Genomic DNA, 15881 nt, shown 5'->3' with positions numbered 1-15881 from the left:
TAAACTGGATAGTTCAAAAACATTTTAAAGCATTAAAGATATATCAAAAAATAACTAGTTGAAATTTAAATTGGATACTAGTTGCAATCTCTCAGATGATATGCTAAAAGTATATAAAAACAGTAGTTTATTACAAGAGAACACATTTCTATGTATATATATATATATATATATATATATATATATATATATATATATATATATATATATATATCTTGTTATGTTATGTTTTGTTTATGTACATTTAGAAATGTGTGCTTACGTTTTTCTTTTAAGAATCTTTTAAGAACATTTCAGTGCCATGCCCGTGTTAATTGAATGATTGATTTTACATTTTGTATAAAAAGGTTGTTAATTGCCCTTGGATTTTATTTGAAGAAGGAGAGGTATTGTCCGCGCTGAAAGCGCTAATAAAATAGTCAGTTGGATTTATTTTTTCGTACTGCTCCGTCTCACTCTTGCTGTGTTTGTGTGTTTTCATCCTCTATTACTGCTTATAGTGTGATATGAGAAATTACTTCAATTGTTGAATTATCAAGAGAGAGGACTTTGGGAACATGGCCAAGATGGAATAAGGAATTAAAAGATAGCAGCAGAAATCCAAAGCTCTGCTTAGATTTTAATATCCTGGCAGGAAATATGTGTTAATTTTTAGAAAAATCTAACTAAAGGTATACTAAAAGTTAGATTAACACAACCTCTTTATTATTTTCTAAAAATTAATACATAGTCAAGATAATTCTTTAATTATTCCTGTCAAGAAGTTTTCTACTGGAGATCTCAAGATGAGCAACTCGAAAAATCCACACCAGGAGAATGCAGTGAAGAAAGAATTACATCTTATAATAACAAACATCCAAGAACTGTCACTAAAAATGGACAAATTCAAAAACAAAATGGATATTATCAAACAAGAATGCAGTAAACAACTGGAACTTCTAAATGGAATAGTAAAAAAAACAACCTGAACAGATTCTTGCCTTAGAGGAAGCAGTAATTGACCTAGATACTAGAGTGACACAAAATGAACATCACAATGAATTTCTTATGAAACAAAACACCAGGCTGATTGAGAAACTGGAAGACCTTGAAAGTAGATCAAGGAGGAATAACATAAGCATATATGGAATTCCTGAGAAAGAAGAGGGTGCTAACATGATTCAATTCCTGAATAAGTGGCTTTCATCAGCACTCATCATGCCTGAATCCATGTCTTTTGGAACTGAGAGGGCTCATTCATCCCTGGCAAATCCAGCTTCATCTCTGAGTTAATCTAACCTCAGGTCTATAATAGTTAGATTTCTTTCCTCGCAAGGCAAGGACTTAGTACTGAAATCAGCTTAGACTAATTCCTCTATCAAGATGTGTGAAAAAGTTATTCGTTTTGACAATGACTAGACCTCTACAGTCATATCCAGAAGAAAGGAATGTGTTTGTCTAATTAAGTCCTTGAAAAAAGCCAATATTAAAGCTCAAATTATTTTTCCTGCAAGAATAAAAATCACCTTGCAAGAAGAAATGAAGATCTTTGATCCCCTGCAAGAAGCAGTTGCATTTATCCAAAAGAAGAAAACACTGTCAGACATAGAAGAAATGGAATGGTCATCCTAGAGTTTGAAGAGACAAGCAACAAAAATGGATGGTCTGTGAAGGAAGGAGCAAACAAAACTAAGAAGCTAAAGGACAAATGAATAAATTCCTTCTAATTTTAAATGCTTTGTTTTATAAATCATAATATATTTGATTTTGGAAATTCTATGAGTAAAGGAATGTGAATCATTTTTATTATTAACTTTCTCTTTTCCTTTCTATATCTACTTCTTCTAATTACATATAGCACTAAGTATTTAAATAACATTCTCTCTCTCACACTCTTCTTTCTTCCTATTCTTTTTTGTTACCAATGTTTTTTTCTCTCTTTTCTCCATTATAAGTACTTTACATACTTTTCCCTTTTAAATAACTAGAAATGATGTATGTCTTCTAATTCTTCAGTAATAGTATAATTTGACTTAATATCAAAGTGCATTTTTTTCTAGTGGATCAGTGGTGGGGTAATAAAGGTGTTTCTGATTAATGTTTCTAACTAGATGTTTTAGACTCTTTGTTTAGATACATTTAAACATTAATGCATTACATTAGTAGTGTTTTATAGATATCTAAATATAAATTATATATATATATATATATATATATATATATATATATATATATATATATATATATATTAGGTTCCTTTTTTTCACTCTCTCTGGCCTGGTTAACTGGTGGTAAATGATTTAATGTTAAAATATGATTTCTGATTTGAGACAGCTGTTGTTACTTATAAATAGCTGTTTTTATATGAAAGGGTTAATTTTTTCATGATGTTCATGTTTTGTGAGGAAACTGGTGGTCTGTGTGACTGTTCTCATTATGGAGATTGATGACAGGCACTGACAAAGCAGCTTGAGCGTATTTTTTTTTTTTTTGCTTTCTGTAAACTCTAAAAGCTTTAAGATCTGAATTTCCCACCGAAAATGCTTTATTCTTCACTAGAGACAACTTCTGTTGTGCATGAGCCTATTTCAATACTTTTTAACAAGTTTATGAAGCTTCAGCTTTACAAAACAACAGTGATGACATCAGTTGACCTTTTGAACTTGTTAAATGTATGTACTTAGAATTCTTTTCTCTTTAAATTCTGTTATCCTTCACTAGATACTTTAAATGGTAAATAATTAGTTCTGATAAAAGTGTTTAACTCCTTTGGGAATGCCTATGTTCTCTTATAGATGCATATATTCTGCAGATTCAATGACACTATTAGTAACTAAATGACATCAAGTGAACTAGGAGCTGCATTAGAAAACTCACTATGCATATTGACATCAGACCTATGTTATATAACTAAACCTTTAGTAATTAAACAGAGGGTTGTGAGGCCTCTTCCCCCTTCCTGATGAAAGATGTCAACATAGATATTGTTAATGTGTATAATATTGCAAGATATAATAGTTATGTTGTAATAAGTGTTTTATGCATGTATATATATATATATATATATATATATATATATATATATATATATATATATATATATATATATATATTTTTTTTTTTCAACAGATCCTTACATAAAAATTGTTAGATAGATGACTGACAAAATGGTTAAATTTTCTGATGTGTCTTATAAAGTCTTGGAAATAATGACAGTCTTCTTAACATTCAGCTTCTAATGTTTATACATACTTTGATATGATCTGTATTTATGGCATATCTACGTAGTAGAGGTGTTATCATATGTAACCTATTCATATAGCTTCAGATATATTGGGCACTCTCATTCTAATGTATATTTCATGGGTTCAGATTTCTTTAGTTGCTTTCATAATGCTTGTCTATTTTTGTTTTATACTATATTCTAAGCAGAGATGGATGATTTGTGTCTTTTGGTATTGGAGAGGTGGTGGATGGATGGTTTACTTAAGTTTTTAACTAAGCCAGAAACTTTATGTTTCATGTATGTGTTTGTAAATAGTTTTGGGTTTTTGAAAGTAGTGCTTAATACATGTTATTCATCCATGATAAGTAAGTTTTCAGTAGATTTCAAGTCAACATGGAAGAAAGGTTTTCACTTAGTAATAACATACACATTATAGTCAATGGCTTATAAATGTTTATCATTAAATATCAATGGTTTGAATAATAATGTCAAAAGAGCTGGTTTGCTTAAATATATCAAAATTCGTAAAGCCCAGATCATCTTTTTACAGGAGACCCATCTATTAAAAAAAGATCTACAAAAATACTCATTCAATTTCTATACCATTCTGACTGATTCACGTTTTAAGACTAAGAGAAGGGGCACTCTTTTTCTATGGAAAAATACTTATACTATGCCAAGAATTATAGATACGATTTCAGATAAAGTTGGGATGCTAAGCGCGGTTATTTTGGAAATCAATAAGAAGTATTATATTATGATTAATACATACTGGATACCAGGACTGAGCACTAAATATGTTGACAAATATCTGGACCTGATTACTTTAAATGCAAAAGGGGAAATTATAACAACAAGTGATTTTAGCTGCCTATTGTCAGGCAATGATACTTCTAAAAATGGTAAAATAAAACTAACATCTCAAGCCAAGAAGTTAAATAACTTTACAAACCAGATGAACCTTAAATATATACATGGCCTAAGAGAACATTATTCCTTATTCTATACTCATTATTCATATCAGTTTAGTACACAAACAAACATTGATAAGGTCTTTGTGTCAAATAATATATACTGTAAAATAAGTGACATATCTATAATGACTTGTCCACTTTCAGACCACAATGCTATAAACTTTACATTAACTACACATACAGATGATTTAAGATTTCTACAGAGAATTCCTGCTTACATAACTAAGTTAAATGACTTCAGGGAATGGATAATGAAAGAAATAGACATGTTTATGGAAACAAATGATAATTGTGAAGTGACTGATACTATACTATGGGACATCTTTAAAGTTTACATATATGGTAGAATAGCATCTGGGACAAAGAGCTTTTAGACTTACAAAAAAAATAGACAAGATAAAAATGGACGCAAAACCAAATAACAATGTAGCATATAATGAAATTACTAAGTTAAATCAAAAATACTTAGAAGCTCTGAATCATAAGGTAGCCATGAACCTGGAAAAATTAAAATTAGAATCTCATGCTGTAAATTCCAAATATCTACATAAAATAGTAGTAAGATCTTAAAAAAAGCAATCAAAATCTTAATAATGAGATTAAATATAAAAGTGATGGTTCAGTTAAGAGTGCATCTCACAAAATGGGCATATTAGAAGTGTTCAAAAACTACTATAAAGATATAAATAATACATCACTTTTGGTGACAGATAATGTAATAAATACTTTTATTCAAGAAAATATAACTACTAATGTGTCAATGCAACAAAATAACATATTAAATAAACAAATAACACTAACAGAAGTGAAAGAGCAAAAAATTAAAAGATAATAAAGTTCCAGGTCTGGATGGATTAATTACTGAACTATATAAGATTTTTCCTGAATATATAATAAAGAAAATGGTGAGTGCCTTTAACATGATTAAGCAAAAATGTATAACATCCCCATCATATAAATACTTAGTTATCTCCCCCATATTAAAACAGGTAAGGACTCCAAATCTTATGATTCATATAGGCCAATTTCATTGCTAAACATGGATTATAAAATTTTCATGACAATATTAGCTAATAAGATAAAGAAAATATTGCCTAATCTAATACATAATGATCAGACAGGGTTCATTCTTTATAGAAAAGTGCAAGATAACATTGTTAAATTACTATCATTAATAGACATAGTATGCAAATATAAAAAAACAACTGATTATTATCAGCCTAGACATCAAAAAGGCTTTTGATTTTATTAGTTGGTCTTATCTACAAATAATTCTGATTGGTTTTGAATTCTCCTCAGATTTTGTTATATTATTAATGAAATTTTATAATGGGGCACAAGCTTATGTGAAAATCAGATCATGTCTATCCTCACCACTAGAAATCCTCAAGGGAAATAGACAAGGTTGCCCTTTGTCACCGTTATTGTTTGCTCTTTCAATGGAACCTTTTGCTACATACATCAGAAACAAGCAAAATATAAAAGGCTTTCAAATTAATAAGGACTATTGTCCTAAGATACAATTATTTGCTGATAATATGTTGTTAACATTGGGTGATTTTGATGGTTCTTTGCATGATGTTATAAATACCTAAGCAAGTTTGAAAGAATTTCAGGGGTTACATTTAATCACAATAAATCCAAAACATTACTAATTAACAAAAAGATCAACAAAAACCTAAGAGAGAATAAACTGTTTAATTGGGAGAATGATGTGTTAGCATATTTGGGTGTCAGTAATACATGGAAAAAGCCTGTTAAACTAAACTACAATAATTTAATAACCACCATTAGTGAGATCATCAAAAGATGGAATAAAATGTGTTTCACAATGGAGGGTAGGCTCTGTTTAATTAAAATGATAATTTTATCTAAAATTTTGTTTTTTATACAGTCATTGATACTACACCCTCATAAAAACTTATTTAAAAAATTAGATTCCATGCTACTTACATTTTTATGGTTCCCCTTAAAACCTAGGATTTCATATAAATGGCACATTAGAGCTTGGAACAGTAATGGGATAGCATTCACTAGCTTAGATATTTATTCAAAATCAGTTATAATTAATGTAATATTACATTGGATCACACCTACCTATATATATATAGCTGGAAAACAATACATGAGATTCATATAGCTGATGTCAGAGCTATAGAAAATCAATTTAAGGAACAATATGGAATAAGTAGAGTCCATTGGCTTTTACATGAATTTTGTTTATTTAATAAGAAGTTTGATCATTTTTCTTATGGCATTAATCAAATATTTAATAACTTTAAAAATATAACTGATTGTAATTACATTAAACAATTTCTATTTCTTATATTCCCTATAGCATACTCCCCTAATTGCCTGGATTCTTTCCACATCAATGCGATGTAAAAATTAAAGAAAAAGAACTTTGTATTCTGGCATCAGTTTGTTGAAAATAAGAGTATTAAACCACTAAACTCTCTTTTATGTAATTTTGATAATAAACAAGACAGTTGGCTGTTTATATACTCATTACAGCAGTTTATAGAAAATAAAATGAGAGTATCAATCAACCTAGAGACTGAATCTATACCTAGTTTGATTCAACTTTTTATTAGGTGTCTTGAAAAGGCAGATAATCCAAAATTAAGCATTTCCTCTATCTGTAAGATACTAAGAGAAGACACTCTAAAGTTTGACTCAGATTTTTGGAATTACTATATAAAGATTAATGGAGAACAAATATCTGATGAAGCCAAAAATTGTTATTGAATTCTATGTATGGTACCTCTTTTTCATTATATTGAAGATTGTATACATGGAAAGTTATGAATAGGGGTTTCTATACTCCACATAAAATAAATCTTATACTCAAAAACAGTAAATGTAAATGTTGGAAATGTGATGAACTACTAGAGGCCAACTGGGTTCACATGTTCATTGAATGTAGAAATGTTGTTCAATACTGGAAAAACTTCAGATATTTTGTAAATGCTTTATGGTGTGATAACTGTCATATTTCTAATAATTCTATTCAATGTTCCATGTCTATATTACAAACTCAAAGTTTCTGAACTTCGAATACGATATGGTCAATACCATATCATCGTAGCTCAGTAACATCGAGTTAGAAATAAAAAAATTAAAAAAAGACAAAAATCAAAAGTAATTGCTGTAAGCAGGGGGTGCAAGCCCCTGCACACTCCCTGCTACTTAAATATACCAACTCTGAGATTGTGCTGCAGTGTAGGAAATGGAAATTTTCCATTTCTGCACTGTAACGCACTGAAGTGCGATCTTGGAGTTGGTATATTTAAGTAGTGGGGGGTGCAGGGGGATTGCCCCCCTGCCTACATCATTTAGTTTTTTTTTTTTTTTTGATGTTTTAATTTTTTTTTTGGAACATTTGATGTTTTAACAGTTCGATCACTAAGGGTCGACCTTTAGTGATTTGAACTGTTAAATATTTGATGTTCCAATATAGACCCCAATGTTCCTATACCTAATGTAATACCCAAGTCTCAGATTCAGTTACTCTGGTCGATTCTTGCAATTGCCAGAAAAGTTATTACTTTAAACTGGAAAAGGAAACAAGATTTGATGTTTAAAGATTTTATTAATTTAGCAAAAGTTGTTTTTAGAAAAGAACTGCAGACCATTTGTTATAGAACTCACCACATTACTCATAATAAATAGCATGGCAAAAATTGGAAAACCTTTTGAACAAATACTGATAACTTCTCATGAATAAAATTATTGTTTATCATGGATGAAGGTAAATATTGTAAATAATTCTGTTATTGTTTTATTGTACTTGTTATATGTACATTTGCGTATGTTTATAATGAAAACAAAATAAAAATGTTAAAAAAAGAGAGAGAAGACTTTAAATTTATTTTTTTTTTCATGAGAGAGGGATTTGTGGAAAAAAAAAGAGTAGTAGTCTGGTCTTTTTTGGTTTGAGCATCAGTTGTGAGTTACAAAACCATGTTTCAGTTGTTGCTAAAGCTTCCTGAGTAATTTTTTGATGTATACCATGTTGTCAGATGTGGAAATGAGAGTGGAATCATCTGTGCATTGTATTAGGGTGGCCTGTTGTGTGGAAGTATAGAGGATGCTGGTGAAAAGGTTAACAAGGATGGGACCAAGGATAGAGCCTTTACTACATGAGAGGGTGGTAATGCTGTTGTAGTGCATTTATGAAGAGAATCATCCTTCTAGATATAGGAGGTTTTAAAAATAATGTTTTGACATCAGTGTATTTTGGTTTAGTAGGTACACGAATATGAATGGATGGCACTGAGTGATGCTCACAGACCTTGGTTTTAAGTGAGAGTTTTTCCTCCATATTGATAAGATAGCTGCACCTCTTACAGATTATATTGTATCAAGCTTTAATTGATTGATTGTGAGTATTAGAATGTTATTATACTGCCCAAGGACATCCTGTACTATGAGGCTGCCCATAGACAAGACAAAAACTGATTTTAGTATCCCTGTTTGCCAGGTGATTTTACTTCTTTCAATGTATCACTTAACAGTTAAGTTAAAATATGTATGGAGTTGAAAAAATTACAAACAACAGATGAAGGTGGTTACAATTAAAACTGAAGAAAAGACTGAACTCATAGACTTAATTTTTGAATGCTCAGGGTATCAATAATCGATGTTTCTCTTCTGCAAGGTGGTCAGAGACTTAAACTTTAATAGCTTAGAGAAATAGTACACAAGTAATTAAAACAAGGGCTATATTTACTGTCCCTAACAGCATTTATAATAATAATAGGCAATTACAGGTATCTTATCAACATGGAGGAAAACCTCTCACTTAAAACCAAGGTTTGTGAGCATCACACAGTACCACTGACACATATACACGTACCCAATAATCCAACATAAAATTAATCTTGATATATAGTGATTCTCACAGTGCAATGGACAGCAGCAAGGTTGAACATGAAGTGAAGAAAACAACAGCTCTAAAAGTGGTTAATATGGAGACACTAATACTACTGACAGATTTAATTGTTGTGGCTTGCATAGAAGGAGAGCATCACTCCTGACCACTACACAATGCACATGTTAGTGCAGCTCAACGAAGTGAAAAAAAGCAAGCACTGCTATTTAAAGTGGCAAGACAAAACTTTCACTTCTCTGGGATCAGCAGCATAGTCACATCCAGTAACACTCAATAACATCATGAGACAAGTTGTGCAGTTCAGTGCAGCCCAGGAAAACAGAACATAAGAACAAGAAAGGCACTTCTACTTAAATAGAAGGTTCTGTGGCAGCCAGTCAACTTAAGTAACGTGTTACTGTATATCACAAAGCAATAACACTTTAGTGCAGAACTTGAGTTTCCTGCCAGTACAGTTAAGTAAAACCAAATTAACATAGCTGAGACATCATAGCACAGTCCAGCAAAGCAGAGCACTCACATATAGTGGATCCAGCCATTCAGCAATGTTGGGCTACTGCCAACAAACTGGCAGCATATGAGTAAAAGATCTTATGAAATACTAATGCTCAAATAATCAAACAATAAGTTCATAGGGTGAATGCCCAATACCCAGACTCATTCCCCCAGATTCTGCAAGCCCTACACGGCATGCAGGACTAGTGCAGGAGCTCCAGCAGGAAATATGTCTGCCGTGTGATCCAGGAATAACCTGTAGGGGCATGCATGAGAGCTCATTCACTATTCCTGCATGGACTCAGCCCCTGTATGCAAATTACCCCATTTGCAGGAGAAATCCATACAAATGAGATGAATTTGTGATCCAGGAAGCTGGAAACCGGCCGTGCAGGACTAGTGTAATCTGCAGAAATGTACTCTGCCAGTAACAAAGTACATTTCTGCAAATTACAAAATGGAGCCATGACAGTTCCAAATAAAGGGTAGATATCATGTATAAATCATGCCAATGCCAACTATAAGGCCATTGGCATGAAAAACACTTAAAAAAAAAAAATCAACTTTTATTTTTTTTAGCCGATCTCGGCTGTTTAAGCGTAGGGCTGCGGCACACAAATGGGATCGGGGGAAATAAAAAATACCTTAAATAAGCATTCTGACCAAAATCACTATTCTGCCATTATACTCAATGGCAGGCAGACAACATGGCCAGTGAATAGTGGTTGCTAAGGGGGTAGACTCAGTGTGGGACATGTAACTATGCATTAGCAGGCAATCCTATGCAAATGAGGGGAATGATAGTGAATCCAGATTTCCCCTGCATGCTAGGCAGCTCCCAACAGTGTAAGAGGAGGGAGAGCTTGGTGCAAGCAAAGGAGTTAGCTGACATCATAGGATGGTGTGTCAGGCATACTGTAAGTGGATTGGAGCCCCTTGGCTCAGGTTTTCTCATAGCTTAGCACAGCTAAGCAAGGGGGTGTGTCTGAGGCTGCCTAGCACTCTTTACATTGCCTAAGCGAGTGTGCATGCCGCGTACCGGGTTTTAAAGGAAAAAAAAAGTAAACCAGGAAATAGCAGCTATGTACACATTTGAGCACTGTGTTTGTGCAGCATGCCCCCGGCTTAAACAGGAAGGCAATGGGAAGGGAAAACAGCAGTAGGAAGGTAATCTAGGAAAACTAGCATTGCTGACAGGTGAAATGTATCAGAATTAGCCAATTACACAGGCAGCAGACCAGCCCAGCCCAGAATACTACTATAAACTATGCAAACACCTTTTCCTCTGTTTTTTCCCATACTCTACACCACTGGTGTATACAAACGGGAAAGTTTTAACAAACAAAACAACAAAATGATAGGGGCTGCAATAACTATCATACAACAACATGTGGAAGAGGCTGAAGGTGATGAGGAAGTGAATGCTGTCGGCCAACCCACAGTGAGGAGACGGAGAAGAGTGTACAGACCCAGGGTAACCTACTAGGGGCTACATGAGCTGGAGATAGTGGAGCACTATAGGGTGGACAGGGATCTCTTACAGCAAATTGTTGAGCTGTGCTGGCCACACCTGACACACAGAACTAACAGAGGGTACCCCATCCCAGTGGATACCACAGTATGTGTAAGCCTAACAATACTATCTACAGGTTCCTTCCAAAGGCCAACAAGGGATATGATGGGGATCTCACAGAATACCCTAAGGTAGTGGGTGCTATAGACTGCATGCACATATGCATCAAAGCACCACCCGGTGAGTGTGGTAGGGTCTACATCAACTGCAATGGCTTCACCTCCATCAACTGCCAGGTCATGTGCGATGCCCAGGGCATAATAATGAATGTGTGTGCTGGCTGCCCTGGAAGCTATCACGATTCTCACATCTGGCATCTGACACAGCTATACCAGAGATTTGCCAATGGGGACATCCCTTATGGTCACCTAGTGGGGGATGCAGGTTAATCACTGGAGCCGTGGCTGATGACACCCAACAGAAATGCACATACACCTGAACAAGAACTCCATAATGAGGCACAGACACAGAACAGAATTATAATAGAACATGTGTTTGGGATGCTCAAGTCATGGTTCCAGTGCCTGGATACATCTGGTGGAGCCTTGCAATACTCACCAAATACATGCACCCAAATTGTCATCGTATGTGTCATGCTGCACAGTATGATCCTGCAGAAACAGCTGCAACAGAAACAGCATGGGGCAGGGCCACACAGCCCCCCACCATTGCCAAAGCCTGCACAGGCACAGAGTGACTCAGAGGAGGAACAACCTGAGCCTGCCCTGTAGGCAGAAGGAGGCATGCCCAGTATGCCCTGGCCTTGGCAAAGAGGCAATGCATAGCACATACACTGACACAGGAGGGGACCCAAGGAATAACACCTCTCTCTGCCTCGCACATACAGGAAAAGGGATGCCAAACATGACACTACCTGTGCTCAACCATGTGTTGAGAGTGTACTATGTCCATCCAACATAGGCAGACCTGCAGCACCATCCTCAATACTGGGACACCCACAAGGTAAGTCACTCAACCTACCAAATGCCGAATGGAGTAGAATGTGTTGTTACCTGTATTTATGGTATGGATGTGAGCATGCAAGGGTATCAGGTGGCTAAATGGTATGCCAGTAGATACTAGACACCTATAGTTGCACCATGAGTTCGGTAACAAATACTGGTGTCACCATATTAGCCAGTACTACACAGGGTGACAAAATCTACTGCAGGAAATGTGCTGGGCCACATGTGTGTACATATGACTCACACATGTCAGTCAGGGAAGATCACATACCCAACAACAGTCTCAGCCAGCAGGACAGGTGTAGACAAACACAAACAAAGGCTGTGTTATGGCCTCTGAATGATGCCTATGGGTAAACCCCACCAGGCCTACACAGACAGACTACAGCAGGTCAGGCAGTGGGATGTCAGTTCTGAAGGGTAGGAAGTCAGAAACTAATATGTAGGTCAATCAAAGCTAAGACCTGTAGTACACTGATATGCCTCTAGTCAGCATGATAGGTTAGAATACAGAATGAAATGGAGTACCTGGCATACCAGTACAGTCATAGCAAATGTATAAAAGTGTCAGGTGTGCCCCCATCCTATGTAGTAATGTAGAAACAGTCAGGTGTGCCCCCCAATCCTGTGTAGAAATGTAGTAACAGTCAGGTGGCCACCCCAATCGTTTGTATAAATGTAGAAACAGTCAAGTGTGCCCCCCCAATCCAGTGTAGAATTATAGAAACAGTCAGGTGTGCCACACCAATCCTGTGCAGAAATGTAGAAATAGTCAGGTGCTCCTCCCAATCCAAACAGTCAGGTGTGCCCCCCAGTTCTGTGAAGAAATGTAGAAATAGTCAGGTGTGCCCACCCAATACTGTGTAGAAATGTTGAAACAGTGAGGTGTGCTTCCTCCCAACCACTGCATAGAAATGTAGAAACAGACAGGTATGCCACCTCTCTCAATCCTGCGTAGAAAGTAGCAACAGTCAGGAGTGCCCCCTCCCCCAGTCCTGTGTAGGAATGTAGAAACAGTCAGGTGTGCTCCCCCCAACCCAACTTAGAAATGTAGTAACAGTCAGGTGTACACATATGGGATCCTCTGCCAGCACTGTACCAAGGTGATGAACTGGATACACAGACCCAGCAGCAAGTGTCTGCACCTCCCCTTCCAGAATGGCACAACTTACCATGAATATGTAGACATCTGCCCACAATACCTGAGACAGCTGCAGTCACCCTTGTCCCTCAAGACATCACTGTGAGCAAGAATGTTCACCTGACAGTACATGAGGACAGAAAACATCAGAGTGTGTAACAGTACACATGTCTGAATATCTCTGCTAACAGCAGTACCATGCAGCTGAAGAAGCACAGACACAATAATTTACAGTACACACTATCCCCTTCACAGTTTGTCCCATATTGCTAAATGATCAATGTATACCATGCAGAAACAGTTTGCTACCTGTAGGTCTACAACACAAAGGTCTGCACTGGAGTGCAAACTACCTGGAATTGATTCACACATGCAATACAGGAGGGCATACTGGACATGCTCACACACTTAGAAAAATGAAGGCAATGTCAGACAACAACATGGGCATGCTCACACACCTAAACAAATGAAGCCCATGTCTGCAAACAACAGTGGGACCATACATATCTGGCAGTTCCAGGTGTTAGTGCATACACTCCTCAGTATGCACCAGTCATGCTTTGCACACACAGTGGATACGAATATAGACATATATCCATGGACAAAACACTAAAATAAGCCACAATTAGACATACATAGATGTGTGGAAGAGAGTGATTGTGACAAGGAACCATCCATTATGAGGCCTGTCCCACCCAGGACACAGCCAAATGGCTAAAACCACATGAGGTATAAATGCCACTCACTGCAAACATTAGACACTGGTATCTGACAGCATTACAGACTATGTGGTGCAAGTGCTAGCTGTACAACATGACTGTACAAGGAAGTAATCATCTAGCAGCTGTATACACATACCTGTGGAATATAACCCTGCATGTGCCCACATGTTGTGTGCTAACCTCTAGATGAATGGGTTATGGCCCATGAACACACACTGCCTTCCCCTTAGCCCTACTATGACAAGCCGGCTTAGGGCATCCACTTTGAATTGCACCTTTGGAAAAGGTGTAGCCAAGTAATCTCTGTGTGGCATCCTATAACTGTGTACTGCTATAAAGTGATAAACTTGCTAGGTTGGAGTTCTAATCCCAGACATGGAAAGTGTGTGTGTGTGTCTTTGTCTGTGTAGATAACAATGTTTTTAGGCTAGTCACACTGACTACAATTCAAATGCCCTACTTTGGGAAGGCTGCTGATGTCATTCACTGTGAAATACACCTTTGGGAAAAGTGTAGCGCAGTAATCTTCATGGTGCATCCTATAATTGCATACTGTTATAGTGTGCTAAACTAGTTAAATAGGAGTTCTAATCCCACACATGGCAACTGTGCTAGTCCCTGTCTGTGTAGAGACAATGCTTTTTAGGCTAGTCACACTCACTACAATTCAAATGCCCTACTTTAGCAAGGCTGCTGATGTCAATCAATGTGAAATATACCTTTGGGAGAGGTGTGGAACAGAAATCTCTGTGGTGTTTCCCATATCTACGTACTGCTGCAGTGTGATAAATTAGTTATGTAGGTGTTCTAATCCCAGACATGGCAACTGTGTGTGTGTGTGTGTGTGTGTGTGTCTGTGTAGAGAGCCATGCATTTTAGGCTACTCACGCTCACTACAATTCAAATGCCCTACTTTGGCAATCCTGCTGATGTCATTCACTGGGAAATACACCTTTGAGGAAGCAGTACTCAAGTAAACTCCATGGCATGCCCTATACAACTGTCATGCTGTAGTGTGATACAGAACTCTGATAGGGGTTATATTCCCACACATGGCAGTTTTGGATGTAGTTGTGTGTGTTTATATGCCTGTGTAGGGAGCAATACTTTTTAGGCTAGTCACACTCGCTACAATTCAAATGCCCAAACTTGCCAATCCTGCTGATGTTATTCACTGTGAAATAGACCTTTGTGGAAGGAGTACTTCAGTAATCTCTGGGGTATGAACCTAGTACTAGCCTATGGACCTATGAGCCTATGTGTGTCCTGTAACAGAGTAATGCTGTAGTGTGATATACAACTCTAGTAGGGGTTCTATTCCCACACATGGCAGTTTTGGATGGAGTTGTGTGTGTTTCTATGTCTGTGTAGGGAACAATGCTTTTTAGGCTAGTCACACTCACTACAATTCAAATGCCCTACCTTGACAATCCTACTGATGTCATTCACTGTGAAATACACCTTTGGGGAAAGAATACTCCAGTAATCTCCGCAGCATGTCTTGTAACATTGTAATGCTGTAGTGTGATGTAGAACTCTGGTAGTGGTTCTATTCCCAACCATGGCTGTTTTGGATGTATTTGTGTGCATTTCTATGTCTGTGTTGGGAGCAATGCTTTTTGGGCTAGTTACTCTCACGACAATTCAAATGCCCTACTTTGACAATCCCGTCGATGTCATTCACTGTGAAATACACCTTTGGGAAAGGCATATTCCAGTAATCTCTATGGCATGTCATATAACAGCATCATGCTGTAGTGTGCTATAGAACTCTGGTAGGGGTTATATTCCCACACATGGCAGTTCTGGATGTATTTGTGTGTTTTTCTATGTCTGTGTAGGGAGCAATGCTTTTTAGGCAAATCACACTCACTACAGTCCAAATGCCCAACTTTGACAAGCCTGCTGATGT

This window comes from Protopterus annectens, chromosome 2.part2, assembly GCF_019279795.1.
Source record: "Protopterus annectens isolate FY-2018-M chromosome 2.part2, PAN1.0, whole genome shotgun sequence".
Lineage (NCBI taxonomy): Eukaryota > Metazoa > Chordata > Ceratodontiformes > Protopteridae > Protopterus > Protopterus annectens.
This window is presented reverse-complemented; position numbering follows the sequence as displayed.